The 7,370-nt window shown below is 45.5% G+C and overlaps 1 non-coding gene across 1 annotated transcript; it reads right to left on the bottom strand.

Annotated features, from left to right (window-relative positions):
• Window positions 1–4,966: 4,966 nt before the first annotated feature.
• On the bottom strand, window positions 4,967–5,129 carry LOC135223371 (U1 spliceosomal RNA). The gene has a single exon (XR_010316494.1). It is a non-coding gene; the product is annotated as a U1 spliceosomal RNA (small nuclear RNA).
• Window positions 5,130–7,370: the final 2,241 nt, after the last annotated feature.

The raw sequence follows: 7,370 nt of genomic DNA, 5'->3' as shown, positions 1-7,370 counted from the left end.
TGAATGGGGGAAAGGCGTAAAGATCTAGGTCTGTCCAGTTCCAGAGCAACGCGTCCACCGCAATTGCCCCTGGATCCAGAACCGGGGAGCAATACAGAGGAAGCCTCTTCGTCCTCGACGTAGCGAATAGGTCGACTAAGAGGACGTCCCCACAATCTCCATAATTGTTGACAGACTTCCTGGTGCAAGGTCCATTCTGTTGGCAGAATCTGATTTCGTCGACTGAGAAGGTCCGCCCTGACATTCTGAACCCCTGCCACGAATCTCGTCAGGATCTTGATGTGCCTTGCGTCTGCCCATAGCAGAACTTCCCTAGCAAGGAGAAAAAGGGATCTGGAGCGAGTTCCTCCCTGATTCTTTAGATATGCAAGGGCTGTGGTACTGTCTGAGTTGACTTGAACAACCTTGCCTGACAGTTTGTCTTCGAAGAACTGCAGCGACAGGAATATCGCTGCCAGTTCCTTTACATTGATGTGCCAGGCTACCTGTTCCCCTCTCCAGGAGCCTGACACTTCCTCCCCCCCTAGTGTTGCTCCCCAACCGGAAATGGAAGCGTCTGAGAACAACACTAGGTCGGGGCTCAGAAGATTTAGGGAGAAGCCCTCTCGTAACTTCTGAGGGTCGAGCCACCATCTTAAGTGGTCTTTTACTTTGTTTGAGATCCTTAGGATCGCATTCAGGTCCTCCTTCGACTTCCATTCTTCCGCAAGGAAAAATTGAAGAGGCCTGAGGTGCAGTCTTCCCAGCGAGACAAACTTTTCCAGCGAGGAAATGGTGCCCAGCAGACTCATCCACTCCCTCGCCGAACAAGCTTCTCTCCCTAGGAAGGCTGCGACTTTCTCTAAACCCAGCCGCTGACGTTCCTGGGATGGAAACGCCCGAAAAGCCACTGAATCCATCTGAATCCCCAGATACACGATGGACTGTGTCGGGGTCAGATGCGACTTTTCGGAGTTGACCAAAAGACCCAGAGATTTTGCTAGGGCTAACGTCAACTGAAGGTCCTTCAGACATTTTCGTCTCGACGACGCTCTGATCAGCCAATCGTCGAGGTCGAGGGATATCCTGATCCCTGAAGAATGGAGCCACTTCGCTACATTCCTCATTATCATTGTAAAACCATTGGGGCCGTGCTGAGACCAAAACAAAGGGCTCTGAATTGCCAAACCCTGTTGTCTAAGACGAATCTCAGGTACTTCCTTGAAAGAGGGTGGACGGGGACGTGAAAGTACGTGTCCTGCAGGTCCAGAGACACCATCCAGTCGCCAGGTCTCAAGGCTCCTAGCACCGACTGAGGCGTCTCCATTTTGAACTTGTTCTTCTCCACAAAAAGATTGAGCCTGCTCACATCCAGGACTGGGCGCCAACCCGACGACTGCTTCGGTACCAGGAAAATCCTGTTGTAGAAGCCCGGTGACCCAGGTCCAAGACTTGCTCCACCGCTCTTTTTTCGACCATCTGGTCTAAAAGATCGAAAAGGATACTTTTCTTCTCTCCCTGATAAGACGGAGAGAGGTCTCTGGGAGTTGATGTTAAAGGAGGAGGATGTAAAAAGGGGATCTTGTACCCCTGCTCTACGATCTTGAGAGTCCAAAAATCCGCCCCTCTCTGCCTCCATGCCTCCGCAAAGAACTTCAGCCTGGCCCCGACTGGCGTCTGAAGGACAAGATCATTTGGTGGATTTCGGTTTAAATGAAGCTCTTCCTCTCGAAAAACCTCTCCCTCGAGGAGCTGCTCTCGAGGGGGGTGCCCCGCGAAAGGGTTTGACTTTCTTCGGGGGTTTACCGAATGAAGATGTGGAAGGAACTGCTGGGCATCTTGAAGACTGTACCAAGAGGTCCTGGGTCGCCTTCTCCTGCAAACTCGTTGCAAGATCCTTTACCATAGCCTGGGGGAAGAGATGGTCCGAAAGAGGCGCAAAGAGCAATTCCGCTTTCTGAGCGGGAGAAACCGACTTCGCGGTAAAATTACATAACAGAGCTCTTTTCTTTAGGAAAGCCGTTCCAAAATGAGAAACTAGCTCTTCCGAACCATCCCTGACGGCCTTGTCCATAAACGACAACACGCTGGACAGCTCCCCCAGACTGAGAGAATCAGGACTTCTAGACTGAAAGTCCAAAACTCCCAAGCACCAGTCTAAGAAATTAAAGACACTCAAAGTGCGCAGCAGTCCCTTCAATGGTGGTCCGTCTCCACAGGAGTCCAGGACACCTTAGCAGACGATAAGAGGGACCTCCTCTGAGCGTCCACTAAACTGGAGAAGTCCCCAAGAGCGGACGAAGGAACCTTTACTCCCACGTCCTCCTTGGTTTCATACCAAATTCCTCCTTTCCCGGAGAGTCTAGAGGGAGGAAGGGCGAAAGTGGTCTTGCCCTGGTCCTTCCTTCGAGACATAAAATCTTGTAGCTTCTTGAAAGCCCTCTTGGTCGAAAGCGACATCTTCATTTCAACGAACTCAGGGGTCTTAAATGACTTAGAAGACGAAAGCTGAGAGGGAGGAGACCTAGGGGCTGCCGGCTGAAACTTATCCCCGAAGGATGAACGTAACAGCCGCACAAGAACCTTATAGTCCGAGACAGCTGAAGCTACAGGAGGTTCTTCTTCAACTGAACTCCCTGGACTACTAAGTTCCCCTTCCTCCCTAAGAGGAACTGGAGAACGTCCATCCGGAGAGGGCGTAAGTCCAGCAGTCTTAGGCCTGAACAAAGACTTCCGTTGATTGGAAGTCACCGCTTCAGGTACGGAATCACCCTTACGACGATCCTTTGAAGGACGGACATCCTGCGAACGTAGCGAGTCCTTTGAAGCAACGGGAACTGTCTTACCAGACACGTCCCTACGAGAGGAAGCGCGAGCTTCCTGACGAGAGGCGCCAAAAGCGTCCTGCTTAGCCAAGCAAGCGTCCTGCTGAGCGTCCTCAAAAGCGTCCTGCCTCGTCCGAAAAGCGTCCTGCTTCGAACGGCGAGCGTCCTGCCGAGCGTCCTCAAAAGCGTCCTGCCGAGAGCGCAAAGCGTCCTGCTTCGAACGGCGAGCGTCCTGCCGAGAGCGCAAAGCGTCCTGCTTCGAACGACGAGCGTCCTCCAAAGCGTGTGCGAAAGATCTACTCGGAGAACGAGAACGGTGACAATCCGGAGGTGGAGAGAGAGACGAACGAGAATGAGACTGCTTCGTCCTCTTGACGGGCAGCCTAACGTCCTTTCTCCGCTTAGGCTCGACTGCTGCTGGGCGAGTCCTTTGAGCCATGAGAGACGTAATCTGGTCCTGAAGGGACACAAGGATATCCTTCGTAGGTGACGAAGGAGCAGAAGAAGGGGCAGGACTGACCCTGCGAGAAGGCGAGGGGCGAGGGGACGCCTCCTTCCTTCTAGCAGGTACAGCTACCTGCATCTCAGGTGAACACGCCTGTGCGCGCAAACCAACGTCCTCGTCGGTTGAGGCTCTACCTCTCTTCTGAGGAGGAAAAGCGTCATACGCGTCCTCTGACGAAAGTGGTGACATAGGACGTGAAGCGTCCTCAAAACGAAAAGTCCTTTTCAACGGACGCGAGTCTCTCCGAGCGCTCCACCCCTTGCGCGGGGAGGACGCTTCGGAGGACGAAAAGCAATCCTTCAGGACGCGCGCTCGTGCGCGCTCCTTGGCAGCCTGGGACTTAGCAACAAGGCCTGCCGAAGGGACGCCAGATCGGTGGGGAGCCCCCGTAACCCTCTTGCGGCTTTCGACATACCCACTCCCTGAGTCCTGGGAGTCCGCATAGAGGGTCTAGGACCTAGAGGCATTATGGGGCCGATCTGACGCCCCCTCCACAACACTAGGGGCACTATCACAAACTTTCACAGGGCCAGTTTCTAAGGCCAACACTTTCGATTCAAGAGCGCGAATAGACTCAAGAATCAGAGAAAGGGTGTTACCTTCTCCAGACACAGCAATAGGGCCCGAAGGCAACAAAACAGGATTAGGTTGAACAAAATCTACCGGTGTTAGAGGAGGAGAAATGTTACATTCCTTACCTTTTGTAGAACTGCTCTTGGAGGAAGACCTCCTGACTCTATCGCGCTCCAATTTACGTCGATAGGTCTCATACATCTTCCATTTATCATCTGACAAATCCTTGCATTCATTGCACCGATCATCAACCAAGCAAACATGCCCCCTGCATTCCATACAAACTGTGTGAGGATCAACTGAAGGTTTAAGAAGCCTCACCTTACATTCACTCCTCACACACACTCTGAAACTCCCTGTACTTGATCCCGACATCATGTACACAGAAAAGCCAATCCAAAATCAAAAACCAATCCACTATTACGCGTGCCAATCCAACAATCCAGAAGTCGATACCAAAAGTCAATCCAGATAATTTAAAGCGAGATAAATCAAAAATCCTAGACGGAGGTACTGCAAACAGTTGTTTCCAGCACCGGCGACAGAAAAAATATGAATAGAAAATGGGAATGGTTCCTGATATCCGCCTCCCAGCGGCGGGAATGGGTACTACCACCTGGCCGCCCACTACGTGTGCTGCGAGTTTTGAAATTCTGTCGGACGTCAGAAAATACAGCTATATATATATCTGACAGGTAAGTTTCATGAACAAACATACTTTTTACTCAAATGCAATAAAACTGCTGATGACTAGTAATAGTGCAATTACTTCAGTGATCAGTGTGTTAGCCTGTTCCGCTTAGATTATAACCAACTTTGTATGCTCAATCTGAAATAAGTGACAAACATAAAAGAAATGTGACAAACATAAAATGATTTGTATTTCATTCTATCCACTGTAAAACAATATCCATTTCTAAATCTTTAGAAACAGTCAAACAACTGACCACAGATTAGCTTTCTCCAGATGTGTTAACATTCATAACTTAAAATTTTGGGAAAGACATTGACTGACAGTCAACAGTCAACTACCAAAATGCGTTACTTTAGCTGCTAGCAATTAATTTGTGATATGAGGATTATTAGAGGGATAGCGCGAACGCAGTCCCTCGCTACCATAAATTGCGCACCCGAGTTGACCACATTTGGGTCAATCGCAAGGGTCAGCACCACCGGAGTGCAATGGTGAGCCTCACCTTGGGGGAACCGCCTTCGTGATCATGGTGTCCCCTGTGCCAGGTAAGTATGCTCAACCACCCTTCACTTGCACACAACATGTCGCACACTGCATACAATCAACGAATAGAAAACATATGATGGTATTAATGAATTATTACGAAATAATAACCCTACAGACTGATAGCATGTCTTTTTCAGTTGAAAATTTCCAATTTGAAAAGTCTGAATTATCCATAAAAGAGAGTAGAACAATTTCAAAAAAATTACAGAAGCGTCTGATGACATATACAAGGTAGAGGTAGGTAAGCCCATAGCATCAATTGCTTGCATTCAATTCACAAATATTACAAATTAAACATTATTCAGAATGTTCTAAACCTTTGAACATTACTCTTATCACTTAGGTTAACGTCAATTTCGGAATCACTCATTTTATCCTGTTAATTTTTCAAATTAAATTCAACGTTGAACGCAAGATAAGTATGCTACAGCTCCAACATTTCTCACGACTCCCGTTAGGTGGTGTGCTTCGATTGCCGATGAATAAACAGCGGGAATTTTAAATATTGCCAATTTCATTTATCAAGTTGAAGCGAGCAAAAGACTGGCTTAATTTAAAACAAGTGATGTTTCCTAGACAGAAAGTAAGGTGTATTTATCTGAAACGTGCGCTTAAAGCCAATTTCATTCTTCTCCTTTATTTACAGGATTAAAATTACTTATATCTGTTGAAAAAGCTGAAACGTTCATGCAATGCAATTTAATATACAAGAGCTGATGTTTCTACTCATCCTTATCCAATTAAGAAAAAAATCTATGCATCGCCAGTTCTCAATACACACTATGGAGGGGCAAGCACTTCACATTTCACCAAATTAAAGAGAACATCGAAGAAAAGTAACACAGAAAAACTGACACCGATCTGTGCTTTTTACCAAAGCTCAATACCTGCATGTAATTCCAAAATGTTAGAAATTTAAACTACAAACATAATGCCAACCTATATAAAATTTTTAAGTTACTGAACAGTGAGATTTCTTTAATGAGACGGGTACATAATTCTCTATTCGGCTATATACAGTAAAAAGAAAGTTTACGAAAACCTAAAATGTTCATTTCCTAGCAAGACCAGCTGAATCGAACTCGGGTCTCTTGGTAGCGAGCCGAGGGTATCCCTGCTCAAAAACACAATGAATGACCGAACCCTGAAATTCAGTCACGAGGCCACTTTCTGCTAGTTCTTGCATAGGCCAATAAAATGAAGTTGGAATTGGTTAGAAAACAAGATGAGGAGATCTAGAAAATATTTACACACACAGATACAGAATACTAATTACGTATAAAATCAACTGCAACAATTGTAACATTTATCTGTACCCAGGTTTTCAAATGCCATTAACTAAACTAAGTAATGGTATGGTTCATATAATTGAAGTTTGCCTTCATATACTCTACTTAACAATCATATATTTACAGGTACGTAAAAAGGGTTTGGAAGAACGTAACTACTATGTATCCCTTGCAAGGAAAACGTCATTTTCTTTTAGACTGGTAAGTGATCGTTTTCTTTGGTGATTGTACCGTTATCTAACTACATTTATCAAAGTTAGCTTTTTTTCTTCAGATACGATATCCATCTTATCAACCACTACTGAAAAGTCACATCATCAAAAGATGAGAGAAATCATTCACAAGAGTAGGAGAAGAAATAAACCAGTATTCCTGATACGGAAAAAGACGCTTTAAATCAATTAGTAACTAAGATTTTAAGGCCAAAAACATAACAATTGGAAACTGTACTAGTATTAAAAAGTCCTTTGAAACACAGTCTCATATATACTACACACATACGAGCTAACACAAAGATTTTTAAAAATAAACAAAACCCACCACGGAGATAAAACTAAAAATTAAATTTACGCTTCGTAGACACCCAGCCAAAGGGAAAAGAAACTTTTGAAACTGAGCATAAAAGAATTAATCAGAAATGATATACTGCCACTAACAGACGCTTGACTAGTTGTATGAAATATACATACTGAGAAAAAAAAATTAGTGCAATACTACCAACTACACAATCGTGTACCAATTAAGGTAGGAAATAACTGATGGAGTATACACCGATTCTTCCAAAAGCATTAGAGAATGTAAAATGAAATGAATGAAAATAACAACTCTGAATCCTTGAAATATACGGACATGAGAACCCTTACAAAAATAAGAGAATCAAAACATCCATTTATGGCCTAGTGCCAGGCCGGGGAAAGACTATTCGACACTCATTTATGAATAGACTTCAACGTATTGAT

This window comes from Macrobrachium nipponense, chromosome 8, assembly GCF_015104395.2.
Source record: "Macrobrachium nipponense isolate FS-2020 chromosome 8, ASM1510439v2, whole genome shotgun sequence".
Classification (NCBI taxonomy): domain Eukaryota; kingdom Metazoa; phylum Arthropoda; class Malacostraca; order Decapoda; family Palaemonidae; genus Macrobrachium; species Macrobrachium nipponense.
The sequence above is the reverse complement of the archived record's forward strand: the minus strand, read 5'-3'. Positions and strand labels throughout refer to the sequence as shown.